This window comes from Myotis myotis, unplaced genomic scaffold (genome assembly GCF_014108235.1).
Source record: "Myotis myotis isolate mMyoMyo1 unplaced genomic scaffold, mMyoMyo1.p scaffold_m19_p_5, whole genome shotgun sequence".
In the NCBI taxonomy this organism is placed as follows: Eukaryota; Metazoa; Chordata; class Mammalia; order Chiroptera; family Vespertilionidae; genus Myotis; species Myotis myotis.
In genome coordinates this window covers 104,505,928-104,519,921 of record NW_023416357.1, presented here as the reverse complement: position 1 = coordinate 104,519,921, position 13,994 = coordinate 104,505,928, and positions in this window count along the sequence as shown.

Here is a 13,994-nt window from a genome sequence, read left to right as displayed (position 1 = left end):
GTGGTTTCAAATGCACAATTATTTTCCATCACAATCTTGTGAAGAAAGTAAGAGTATCTCCATTTTATAGGTAAGAAAAGTGAGACTCAGAGTCCAAGTGCTGCTAAGGCTCCGAGGGCCTCATTGGAATCCAGGTCTATGTGGCTGAGAAACACTCCTCTTGTTGATTCCTGGGATACTTGCAGTGTTCTGAAGCCTGTTGACTCCCTGTGAGACCGAGAACAAAAAGTGAAATTCAAATTAACTTGCAACTTGCACTCTAATCAGCCTAGCCTAGAGAAGGAAACTTGAATGTATCAAATAAAACAAGACAAAGGAAATTGTTCCTGGTACACATGCAGATTTTCCTTCCCAACTTACCTTTTTTAAAAATATATATATTTTTATTGATTTCAGAGAGGAAGGGAGAGGGAGAGAGAGATAGAAACATCAATGATGAGAGAAAATCATTGATTGGCTGCCTCCTGCATGCCCCCCACTGGGGATTAATCCTACAACCCTGGCATGTGCCCTTGACTGGAAGCAAACCTGGGACCTTTTAGTCCACAGGCTGATGCTCTATCCACTGAGCTAAACCAGCTAGGGCCCAACTTACCTTTGACCTGGGTTCCAGAAGTTCCTTTTTAGGTTAGACACGTATTCCTGGAGAAAAATTGAGAGGTATTCCCTAGGCCTGCCCACAAACTTCTACTAACCCCCTGATTGAGGCCCTGATGGCCTTTGAACACCCTGTCACCCACCCACACTGGGAGGGCAGTGTGACTCTGGAGTAAGGGAAAAGGAAGTCCACCACTCATTCATTCATTCTACAAATATTTATTAAGTATCTACAGTGTTCCAGGCACTGTTCTGGAACCTGAGGATGCACTGGTGTACAAAATAAATGAGGCAATTTAATAACAAAGCTAACATTTAATAATGAAATATTTATATCCTATATAATAAAAGGCTAATATGTAAATAGACCAAACAGCCGAACAAACGGTCGCTAAGACATGCACTGACCACCAGGGGGTGCGTGCGGAACATGGCAGGCGTTGGTAGCAAGCAGCAGAGCTCGTAACATGGTGGATGTTGGCTGTGGTGGGGTGGTGGAGCAAGCGAGTGGGGGCGCTAGACCAAGGCGGGGTGCTGGTTGCTGTCACCGGGGCAAGCCTCGTGGTTACTGAAAATTCTTTGCTCCCCCGTGCTGCAGTCTCGCCTGGCGCTCACACCTGCTGCTGGCGCCAGCCCCATTTGCACCCACTGCCAGCACCTGGTGCCAGCCCTGATCGCTCGACGCCATCATCAGAGGGTGCGAGCAGCTGCGGCTGCTGGCCTCAGTAATCCCTCAGGGCTTCTCCACCTCCCCCTGCTCCTGAGGGGCGATCACAACCAACAGCCACCGCTTGCACCTACTCCCAGTGCCAGAGTCACTGCTCACACCCAACTGCCGGTGCTGGCCCCACTCGCACCCACAGCTGGTGCTGGAGCCGCCGCTTGCACCTGCTGCTGGTGCCTGGCCCTGGTCCCAATCGTTTGGCACCGTCAGCGGGTGTGAGCGCTGGCTGCCAGCCCCAATCGCCCCTGAGGGCTTTTCCATCTCCCCTGGCTCCTGGGGGGCGATTGGGGCAGCAGCTACCGCTCACACCCGCTAACGGCACCAGCTCTGCTCACCCACTGCTGGCACCAGCCCCGGGCCGTCAGTGGGTGAGAGTGAGGCTGGCACTGTGGCAGCAGGAGAGGGGCTGCCGGCAGACCCAGGACAGGGAGCCTTGGCAGGAGGGGCCAGGCAGGAGGGCAGAGGATGGGCCAAGACCCGCCCCTGTACCCACTGCAGCCTCACAGCCCACAGTTCTTTTCAAGGTGCACGAATTTGTGCACTGGGCCCCTAGTATTAAATATATAACATTTATAATAGGGTAACACTTTGATAAATCTTACCAAGTGTCAGGCACTCTTCTGAGTGCTTTGAGTATAACTTGTTTAATCTTATTCCTCACAACAAAAGGTTGATGTGAGGATTACACTTTACAGATGAGCAAATAGGCACAGAAATGTCAAACAAAAGCTGTGCCCTGGGCTTTCTGCACACAAAGTGGCAAAGCCGGGTTCCCAACCCAGGCAGCGTGGCTCAGAGTTCCTACTCTTAACCCTATGCTTCCACAAACATCACTTGAGCACTATGTAAATTGTACCAAGCCTGAGGCATTCCTGGAGAAAAAGATAAGAAAGATCCAGCCCAGCCCTGGCTGGTGTGGCTCAGTGGATAGAGCATCAGCCTGCAGGCTGGGTTCGATTCCGGTCAAGGGCACATGCCAGGGTTGCAGGCTCGGGTCCCCAGTAGGAGGCATGCAGGAGGCAGCCAATCAATGATTATCTCTCATCATTGATGTATCTATCTCTTACTCCCTCTCTGAAATCAACAAAAATCCTTTTTTTTAAAGCATGGAAAAGGTGAGACTACTATAATGGTTTCCTCTCCAAATCTGTGATCCTCTGACCCCTAGCAAGGATTCCAGGTTAAAACTGGCTCTAGACAATCTCATCTACATCCTGCCTACAGCCCCCTGATGTGTGCCCAGCCAGGACCCTCCTGAGTGCCAGGCCTCTCTCTTGATCATCTTTGTTGGGCTGGGCTATGAGAAAACCTGCTTGACTCTGTGACTTAGTCAGATTTATTACGTAGATCCCTTTAATGATACTAAGAATCTGTTAAACAGATATTACGACCTTCACGAGAGCTGGTCCTGAAAGACTGAGGCTTGGGCTGCTGTGCTGGCCAGAACATCTGAACTTTCCACAAACGGCTGCTGCCCCCAAAGCATCTTCTTGACAAAAGTGGGCTGTTGTTCATGGAGCATTTTGATAATCTTGCCTCCCGGCAGTGTCATCAGTTTGCCTCAAATAAATTCTTGTAAGTCTCCACAGGGGTGCGAGTTTCTCACGTCAAACGGATGACATATGCCAGGGAGCAAGATCCCAAATGTTCTGAAAAAATAGTTTTGCAATTTCTTTCATGCTTGAAATTAAGGAGGGAATGTAAGTAAGATTACGTGGAGGGGGGAGAAAGCAAGGCCAGGATTGGATTACAGGATAGTTAACAAGGTTACGTGCTCTCTCGAGGGTGGTCACGGCTTTCTTCAAAGGTGTATTAACATAGCCAGTGGTTCCAACCTCCCTAATGCCTCGACCCTTTAATACAGTTCCTCATGTTGTGGTGACCCCAATTTCATTTTTACAAATTGAACATAATTAAGGCATAGTGATTAATCACAAAAATATGTGTTTTCCGATGGTCTTAGGCGACCCCTGTGAAAGGGTCAGTCTACCCCCAAAGAGATCTCGACCCACAAGTTGAGAACCGCTGATAGAGGCACAGACACATGGACAGGGCTTGCTCAAGGCAAAGGTACATCTTTTACTAAAAAGTTGTCTGTCTGGGGCATGACTCAGGCAGGCATTTATGATCAGATCACCCTGCGAGGTGACTTTCCATAGAGCCCCTTTTTTAAACCACAGTCGCCACGAATCAATGTTCCTTTCTCTTTCGTGCTTCCTTCAAAGTGCACAGCTGCACGCAAGCACTATTGCTCTCTGACTTCCTCCGTCCGTGCCCAGGACAGGAAGTGCCCCTGGGCGGGCGGGCACGCGGGTTTTGTGTCTCTATGAGAGGTTGCCACGGTAAACAGAATTAGGAAAGTAAATGCTGGGCAGGTAACTGGGCTGTGCAGAGAGAACACCTGCTTGGAGCAGCGGGAAAAGGGACACACGGGTCACGGACTGGGCCTGAACAAGAATGGCAGGAAGCCCCCCAGGAGGCAGGGCCAGCAGGTGAAATGGCACACAGGGTCGTCGAGACACCCAAGAGCACACACTCCCCCCCCCCACCACCAAAAAAAAAGGCAGTCGAAGCATTTTCATGGCATTGCCTTTCCCAAGGGCCTGGGGCTTTAGGGTACAGCTCTAAACACAGAGGAGAGGGGAGGGGGAGGGGGGAGGGGGAGGGGAGAGGATCAGTACAGGGGCTTCCTGACAGATCTGCAAAAGAATCTGAAGAAACTTGTTTTTGTTTTTGCTTGACTCGTTTATGCAAAGGAGATTTGAGCCCTAACTTGCCAAATATATATATTTTTGATTTATTTGCATATTTTGACAGGTAACACTACTGAGAAAAGCTCTGGCTTTTTCTGTGTGGCAACTAAAATGAAAACTACACTTATAAAAACATTTTAAGTGATGTCTCAAGAGAGCTATCCAGAGCAGCAAGATTCACTTGTGCACTTTTAAATTTAAGAGCATCATTTTAAAAAGGAAAAATCAGTGAGAGATTTTATACTATTTTTTCATACTAAGTCTTCAAAACCTGGTTGGTCAGCATGACGAGCCTAGGCAAGCTGCACACACTAAGAATACACGGACAGACAGACAGACAGACAGATGCACACGTCTGTAAGGGCATCTCTTCTAACTTCTGTGGTGGACTTCTCTGTTTCTAACTAAACAGTGTTTTGTGTTTGTTTTTAATTTGTCTGTCCTTGGGTGTGGCTGGCAAGTGGCACTAATCGGGTTTCTGCTGTCCGTGGTTGAAGCTATTTACCCTCGGGCTGGGGAGAAGTGCAAACCACTTACTCTGGAGTGTCCTTGGTTTGGGAAGATGGGCGTTACCAGGTGGCTGCAAACTGCTATTCAGCTCTCTGCCTGTTTCCCATTCCGCTTGTCCTGGAATTTTTCTAGCTTTTTTGTGTGTGTGCAGTTTATTTTTAATTTATTTTTATTTATTTATTTATTTTTTTTTTTTGGAGGCACCGCTGGGATAATTTATTTTTATTTTTAAAAAATCTTTATTGTTGCCGAAACCGGTTTGGCTCAGTGGATAGAGCGTCGGCCTGCGGACTGAAAGGTCCCGGGTTCGATTCCGGTCAAGGGCATGTACCTGGGTTGCAGGCATATCCCCAGTGGGGGATGTGCAGGAGGCAGCTGATCGATGTTTCTCTCTCATCGATGTTTCTAGCTTTCTATCTCTCTCCCTTCCTCTCTGTAAAAATCAATAAAATATATTTTTTTAAAAAAATCTTTATTGTTGAGATTATTACTGATGTCCCTCCCTTCCCCCCACCCCCACCCCCCTTGCCTTCCTCCACCCAGTTCCCACCCTGCCCTAGGCCTTTACACCCGACTGTCTGTATCCCTAGGTAAGATCTTTGGTTAATCCCTTCCCACCTCCCTCCCTCCTTCCCCCTGAGATTCATCAATATGTTCTATGCTTCCATGCCTCTGATATATATTCCTTATTTTTTTATTATTTCAGAGAGGAAGGGAGAGAGACAGACAGACAGACAGACAGACATCAATAATGAGAGAGAATCATTGTTTGGCTGCCTCCTGCATTTCCCCCTAGGGATCGAGCCCCCAACCCTGGCCTGTGCCCTGACTGAGAATCAAACCATGACCTTCTGGTTCATAGGTCAACCACTGAGCATGCTGGCTGGGCTCCATGCCTGATTCTATTTTATTCACAAGTTTACTTTGTTTGTCAGGTTTCTGTTCGTTTATTTTCATTTTTAGATTCAATTATTGATAGGTACGTATTTGTTGCCATTTTATTGCTTATATTTTCTTCTTCTTCACGAGTACGCTTCAGCGTTTCATGCACTGCTGGCTTGGTGGCTATGAGCCCCTTAGCTTTCTCTTGTCTGTGAAGTTCTTCATCTGACCGTCAATTCAAAATGAGAGCTTTGCCCGGCCACATGGATGAACCAAGAAGTAGAAGGGCTACTGAGATGGGCCTTAAAGCCTGGAGCGTGGGCTCAGGTGGAGTTGCTACAGGTGAGGGATTCACCTAACTCAGCAGATACTGCAGGCAGGCCTGATGGCAGCTGGATGGCTTGGCTTCCTGGCCCTACGGGGCACATTAAGGTTCAACCATGAGATTCCAGCAAAGGTAGTCAGTTACCATTCTTGTTGTGCTTATGCAAACATCAGGACAGTAGATAAATTAATCTTGATTTGGCTTTTTCATAACCATGGAGGAATTTTAAAAAGAAAAATCCTATTTCAATAGAAGTTGTTAGAACTAAAATGGTTTCTTTCCCTCCCACGGGACCATTTGTTATAGTTCTGTGTGCCCAGTACGGGCCTCTAGCAACAGTGAAATAGAAATGCAGTCCGTCTCATGATTGAGCCGGAAGTTCCAAGACAAAGGGGGGAATGAAAGGGCGAGGGCTACGCCCTCCATCTTACCCTAACAGCCGTGTGCTCAGCAGGGCTTCTTCCTGGAAGCCCAGGCCTCTGCTAGCCACGCCCAGGATTTCTTTGAACTAGCCAGTGACGGTCAAGGGAGGTGCGTGCCATGGATATGACCACATCCTGTGTGGCGGGACCCAACTTGCGCCTGGCCAATCGGCAGGACCCACGGTCACCTCTCCTCCCCTTACTCCACCCCCTATAAAACTCCTTCCCACCAGGCTAGCCCTCTCTCTGCCACTTGGCTTACCGTTGGGTCGGTGAGTGTGGTCGGGGAGCCGAACTAGTTCGAATAAAGACTCTCTGCTTTTGCATCGGACTCGGCTGGCTCCCTGGTGTGGTCTTTTGGGGATCCTGAAATCTGGGAATAACAAAGTCACTGGCTCGATTCCCAGTCAGGGCACATGCCCGGGTTGCAGGCTTGATCCCCAGTAAGGGGAGTGCAAGAGGTGGCCAATACATGATTCTCTCTTATCATGGATATTTCTATCTCCCTCTCCCTCTCCCTTCCTCTCTGAAATCAATAAAAATACAGTAGGTCCTCCGGTTACATCGGAGATCCGTTCCTATGGCCGACGTAACGCGATTTCACCCTAAGTCGGAGCCTACCTACATAAGCACCTACATAACTCACATGGAGCACATACACAGCAGTAATGAAGTGAAACAGTAAAAAAAAAATTTAATAAATGGTGCTGGGAAAATTGGACAGATACATGCAAAAAAATGAAACTAGACCACCAACTCACACCATACACAGAAATAAACTCAAAATGGATAAAGGACTTAAATGTAACATGGGAAACCATAAAAATACTAGAGGAATCCAAAGGCAACAAAATCTCAGACATATGCCGAAGCAATATCTTCACCGATACATCTCCTAGGGCAGTGATGGCGAACCTTTTGAGCTCGGCGTGTCAGCATTTTGAAAAACCCTAACTTAACTCTGGTGCCATGTCACATATACAAATTTTTTGATATTTGCAAACATAGTAAAACAAAGACATATTTTTGATATTTATTTTATATATTTAAATGCCATTTAACAAAGAAAAATCAACCAAAAAAATGAGTTCATGTGTCACCTCTGACACGCGTGTCATAGGTTCCCCATCACTGTCCTAGGGCATTGGAAACTAAAGAGAAAATAAACAAATGGGACTACATCAAAATAAAAAGCTTCTGCACAGCAAAAGAAACCATCAACAAAACAACAAGAGAGCCCACTGCATGGGAGAACATATTTGCCAATGTTATCACCGATAAGGGTTTAATCTCCAACATTTATAGGGAACTCATACAACTTAACAAAAGGAAGATAAACAATCCAATCAAAAAATGGGCAAAGGACCTAAATAGACACTTTTCAAAAGAGGACATTCAGTCGAACCGGTTTGGCTCAGTGGATAGAGCGTCAGCCTGTGGACTCAAGGGTCCCAGGTTCGATTCCGGTCAAGGGCATGTACCTTGGTTGCGGGCACATCCCCAGTGGGGGGCGTGCAGGAGGCAGCTAATCGATGTTTCTCTCTCATCGATGTTTCTAACTCTCTATCGCTCTCCCTTCTTCTCTGTAAAAAATGAATAAAATATATTTTTTAAAAAAAGGACATTCAGGAAGCCAAGAGACATATGAAAACATGCTCCAAGTCACTAATCATCCGAGAGATGCAAATCAAAACAACAATGAGGTACCATCTCACCCCTGTCAGAATGGCTATCATCAACAAATCAACAAGCGACAAGTGCTGGAGAGGATGTGGAGAAAGAGGAACACTCGTGCACTGCTTATGGGAATGCAGACTGGTGCAGCCACTATGGAAGACAGTATGGAGTTTCCTCAAAAAGTTAAAAATGGAACTCCCATTTGACCCTGTGATCCCACTTCTAGGAATATATCCCAAGAAACCAGAAACATCAATCAGAAAGGATATATGCAGCCCTATGTTCATAGCAGCACAATTTACCATAGCTAAGATTTGGAAACAACCTAAGTGTCCATCAACGGATGAATGGATTAGAAAACTGTGGTACATCTACACAATGGAATACTATGCTGCTGTAAAAAAGAAGGAATTCTTACCATTTGCAACAGCATGGATGGAACTGGGGAGCATTATGCTAAGTGAAATAAGCCAGTCAATGAAAGAAAAATACCACATGATCTCACTCATCTATGGATAATAAAGACCATTATAAACTGATGAACAAAAATAGATACAGAGGCAGAGCAGCATCGAACAGACTGTCAAACTACAGCAGGAAGGCCGGGGAGGGTTGGGGTGGTGGGTAAGAGATCAACCGAAGGACTTATATGCATGCATATAAGCATAACCAATGGACATAAGACACTGGTGGGTAGGGGAGGACGGGGGAAGGTCAAGGGGGGAAAAAAGAGACAAATGTACTACTCTTTGTAATATTTTAAGCAATAAAAAAAAGAAAACAATTTCTGACCTTTACTTATGGTAAATAAATAATAAAAAACAAAGCACATATGTACATATGTCGAAATAGCAGAACTTTTTTTTATATATAAATAAATGGGAGATGGCAACGTAACCACAAAGAGTCCGTCGTAACCCGAGGACTGTCTGTATATATATATATATATATATATATTTTTTTTTTTTAAATATATTTTATTGATTTTTTACAGAGAGGAAAGGAGAGAGATAGAGAGTTAGAAACATCGATGAGAGAGAAACATCGACCAGCTGCCTCCTGCACACTCCCCACTGGGGATGTGCCCGCAACCGAGGTACATGCCCTTGACCGGAATCGAACCTGGGACCTTTCAGTCTGCAGGCCAACGCTCTATCCACTGAGCCAAACCGGTTTTGGCTGCATATATATTTTTAAAAAATGAGAGCTTTACTGGGTAGAGCAATCTTGCTTGTAGGTCCTTGCTATTCATCACTTTGAATATTTCTTGCCACTCCCTTCTGACCTCCAACCCCCGTCTCCAGTAAAAGCTTCATATGAAATAACTTCAGTCCATAGGCCGACGCTCTATTCACTGAGCCAAACCGGTTGGGGCTCATATGAAATAACTGAAGAAAGTTTTGCTTTGGCTTTTTCTCCCTGGCTGCTTGTCGATCGGCTTCCACCATGAACGACACGGTAACTATCTGGACCAGGAAGTTCATTACCAGCAAACTATTTCAGTGGAAACAAATGGTCACCGGCAGCCTTTACCCTGGGGGGGGGGGGGGGCACTGGTACCTAAGAGAAATTTGGGAAAAACTAACCCAAATGTATGATCACACCAGATGTCATCTTTGTGCTTGAATTCAGAACCCTTTTTGAGGTGGCTTCAAGACAACATGCTTTGGCATGATTTATGATTCCTTGGATTATGCGAAGAAAAATGAACCCAGCCCTAGTTTGTCTCAATGGATAGAGCATTGGCCTGCAGACTGAAAGGTCCCAGGTTTGATTCCAGTCAAGGCACATGCTTGGGTTACCGGCTCGATCCCCAGGGAGGGGTATGCAGAAGGCAGCCAATCAGTGATTCTCTCTCATCATTGATGTTTCTACCTCTCCCTCTCCCTCTCTGAAATCAACAAAAAAATAATAAAAATTTAAAAGATAAACATTTTTAAAAAAGGAAAAGAAAGAAAAATGAACCCAAACAGACTTGCAAGACATGCAAAGACCTCAAGAAAACAGTCTCAAATTAAAGATACAGGCATGGTGAATTTTAGCCCACAGGGAAAAATAACATAGCAGCTCTGTTCAACATAATAGTTATCTGCTCCCTTTTCTATGACAATGTAACCGTGGGGCATTATAACCCACCACCACCACTCTTTTGACCTTGTTTCTGTACATGCTGACTCTAACTGATATGTAGCTTGTAGATAATCAGCATGTTTGTATAAGAATCCTAGGAATGAACTTCAGAAGATACAGACTCCGACCCCCAGTCCTCCCAGTTCCAGGAGACTTGCTGACCTTTAACCATAGAACCCGGATGATGTAGAACCAGGGTGACACACACCAGACCATCACTTGACCAGTTTCAAGGTCCTTATCAGAATAGACTGTGCTGGCCAGTAGGTAGAGAACTTTTCAACCCCCTCCCCTTGATCTCTTTGTTCTGCTTTGCCTTTCCCTCCTTATAAAAACCTCTGCCTGCACTGAGATGTGGAGATGGGCTTTGTGACAAGAGTCCCCCATCTCCTCAGGTGCCTGGCACTTGAATAAACCTCTTTCCTTTTTCACCAGCATGTCTCACAAGTTTGTCTTTTGTGGTGGCAGGCAGCTGAACTTGGGTTCCAGTTAAAACAATAGAGAAAACCCTCTAGACCAGGGGGAGAAGGAGAAGGAGGAGAAGGAGAAGGAGGAGAAGGAGAAGGAGAAAGAGAGAAAGAGAAAAAGGAAGGAAGGGAGGGAGGGAGGGAGGGAGGGAGGGAGGGAGGGAGGGAGGGAGGAAGGAAGGGAGGAAGGAAGGAAGGGAGAAAAAGAAAGAAAAGAAAGACAATCTTACCTTTTGTGACAGCATGGAGGGACCTGGAGAGTATTACGCTAAGTGAAATAAGCCAGACAGAGAAAGACAAATACCATATGATTTCACTTATATGTGAAATCTAAAAAACAAAATAAATGAACAAACAAAATAGAAACAGACTCATAGATAAAAAACAGATTGACAGGAGCCAGAGGGGAGGGAGGTTGCAGGGCTGGGTGAAAAAGGTGAAGGGAATAAGAAGGAAAACAACTCATAGACACAACAGTATGGTAATTGCCAGAGGGAAAAGGGGGGAGTTAGAAGAGGGTAAAGGGAGATAAACAGTGATAGAAAGAGACTTGACTTGGGGTGGTGAACACACAATATAATACACAGGTGATATATCATAGAATTGTACACCTGAAACCTATATGATTTTATTAACTAATGTTACCCCAATAAATTCAATAAAAAGGAAAAATATAAAATAATATACTTTTCATACAGTCACCCAAGGATATTTTTTCCATTGATCCGTAGAGAGAGCAGAAGGGAGCCCAACTGGGGCTGGCAACCAAACCTGCAACCCAGGTACATGCCCTTGACCAGGAATCAAACTGGAGACCCTTCGGTACTCTGGCCCACGCTCTAACCACTGAGAACACCGGCCAAGGTGGTCATCCCCTCTTATCCACAGTTTTGCTTTTCACAGTTTGTTACTGCAATCAACTGTAGTCTGAAAATGTTAACTAGAAAATTCCAGAAATAAACAATTCATAAATTTAATTTTTTAAATATATTTTTATCGATTTCAGAGAGGAAGGGAGAGGGAGAGAGAGATAAAAACATTAATGATGGGAGAAAATCATTGATCAGCTGCCTCCTGCACACCCCACACTGGAGATCGAGCCCACAACCCAGGCATGTGCCCTGACAGGGAATCGAACCTTGACCTCCTAGTTCCTAGATCAATGCTCAACCACGGAGCCACACCAGCCAGGCCAATTCACAAGTTTTAAGTTGCGTGCGGTTCTGAGCAGCATGATGAAATCTCACGCCATCTCCAGCCATCCAGGTGAATCACCCTCTGTCCAGCCTACCTGAGCTATATGCACTCCTCGCCCTTTAGTCACCTGGTAGCTGTCTGTTATCAAAGACGCCACATTCACATGGCCTTTGTCACAGTATCTATATATATAAAAAGGCAGCTACTGTAATGGCCTAAACGACCTAACAACCCGTCACTATGATGTCCAATGTGGCCAGCGAACCGAGCAGGGGGTGGAACTGGCAGCCAACCTCCTGCAGCCCCTACCCCCATGGCCACATCCCTGATGGGCCCCCACCACCCTGATTGCCCCCTCACCCCAATAGGAGGCAGGGCTGGTCAGCCAATCTCCTGCAGCCCCTCCCCCCACCCAGCCCCACCCCAGATCAGCCTCCGACCCCAATCAGGGGCAGGGCCAGCCAGCCAACCCACAGGCCGCTGGCCCCTGATCGGCACCCCTGACCCATCCCATATGGGGATGGGGCTGGCCAGCCCACCACCCACAGCCCCTCCCCATGGCCTGCCACGCCCCCAATCGGCCCCCTAACCCCAATCGAGGCCAGCCAATCGCCCACAGCCCCTTCCCCCATCTGGCCCAGACCTGATCAGGGGCCCTGATCTGCCCCAATTGGGTTGGGTCAGCTGGCCAACCTCCTGCCATCTCCTCCTCCTGACAGACCCAGCCCCCATCTGCCCTGACTGGGGCCAGGCTGGCCAGACCCCACCCATGCATGAATTCGTGCACTGAGCCTCTAGTATTGTTATGTGTTCTATTTCATTATTATTGTTGTTCATCTCTTACTGTGCTGATTTATAATTTAAGCTTTATCGCAAATATGTACCAGTATGTATAGGAAAACACATAGTATATACAGGATTCAATATTACTTGCGGTTTCAGGCACCCACTGGAGGTCTCGGAATGTATCCCCACAGATAAGGAAGGACAGTGTACAGTCATAAAACAAATATTTGGGGAAAACATATATATGTATGAAAGGAAGGAAAGGAAGGAAGAAGAAAAAAGCTTTCATTTAGGTAAGTTACATCTATTTATAGTGATCATATTACAATTAAAACTAGTAATTTTTTTTAAAGCACACAAGCACAGCCCGGGCAGTGTGGCTCAGTGGTTGAGCGTTGACCTATGAAACAGAAGGTCAGGGTTCGATTCCCCAGTCAGGGCACATGCCTGGGTTGCAGGCTCAGTCCCCAGCAGGGGGCGTGCAGGAGGCAGCCAATCAGTGATTCTCTCCCAACATTGATGTTTCTATCTCTCTTCCTCTTGCTTCCTCTCTAAAATCAATAAAAATATTTTTTAAAAATAAAGACATTTTAAAAAATAAAAATTTTTAAAAATAAAATAATTTTTAAAAATAAAAATAAATAAATGAAACACACAAGCACACATTTCATCAGCCATCGGAACAATAACATCATCACAGGCTATGTGGTCTCTGGAAAACGCCAGAGAACGAAAAAGGCAAATGGCCTCTTAGTATTATGATGAAAATAGTCTTCGTATTGCAGATGCTCTGAGTGGGCTCGGGAGCCCGCAGTGGTCCCCAGGCCTCGCTCTGAGAACTGCTGAGCGAGACGGTGATGCTGTGGTGATAACCCCAGAATCTCAGCAGCTCGGCACGCGGGTTCACTCCGCGCTTGGACTCCACGGCCCCTGAGGGCTGAGGGCGGCGTGGCTCTGCGTCCCTCACTCCCGGCCCGGCTGGAGCGCGGCTGGGTCTCAGGTCCGGGGCAAGGCGCGCGCGGGAAGCCTCGGGGCGGGAGCTGCGGCCCGGGGGCTGCGCGTTCTTGGGGGACCGGTCAGATGGCTCTTCCTCACCACCAGGGCCGGGAAGCCAGTCCCGCCTGCGCAATGTGAGAAGGAGCCCTTCTCCTTGAAGAGGTTTTTCTTTTCAATATTGGGGAAATGCCTTTCTTAGAAGCCCCAGCAGACCTCCCTGCGTCAGAATTTGACCAATCGCTGCTAAAGAGAAGCAGTGTGAACCAAGAGGCTCAGCGCCATAGCCACACCGCCTGGGCAGGGCAGGGGACCTGCGCCCATCAACATGTTGCTGCCCGCCCAACGGCTGAAGAAAATCGGGGCCTAGTTGGCAAGAAAGAAGGAGAGAAATGGCTTCACAACCGTTCCCTCTCGCTCTTGGTTCGGTCTCTCTCACACCCGTAATCACAAATAGTTTATTGAAAAAAGCAAGACGCGTACTTGGGCGTATCTCTTGAAAGGGAGATTTCCCTGTAAAGCAACACTTGC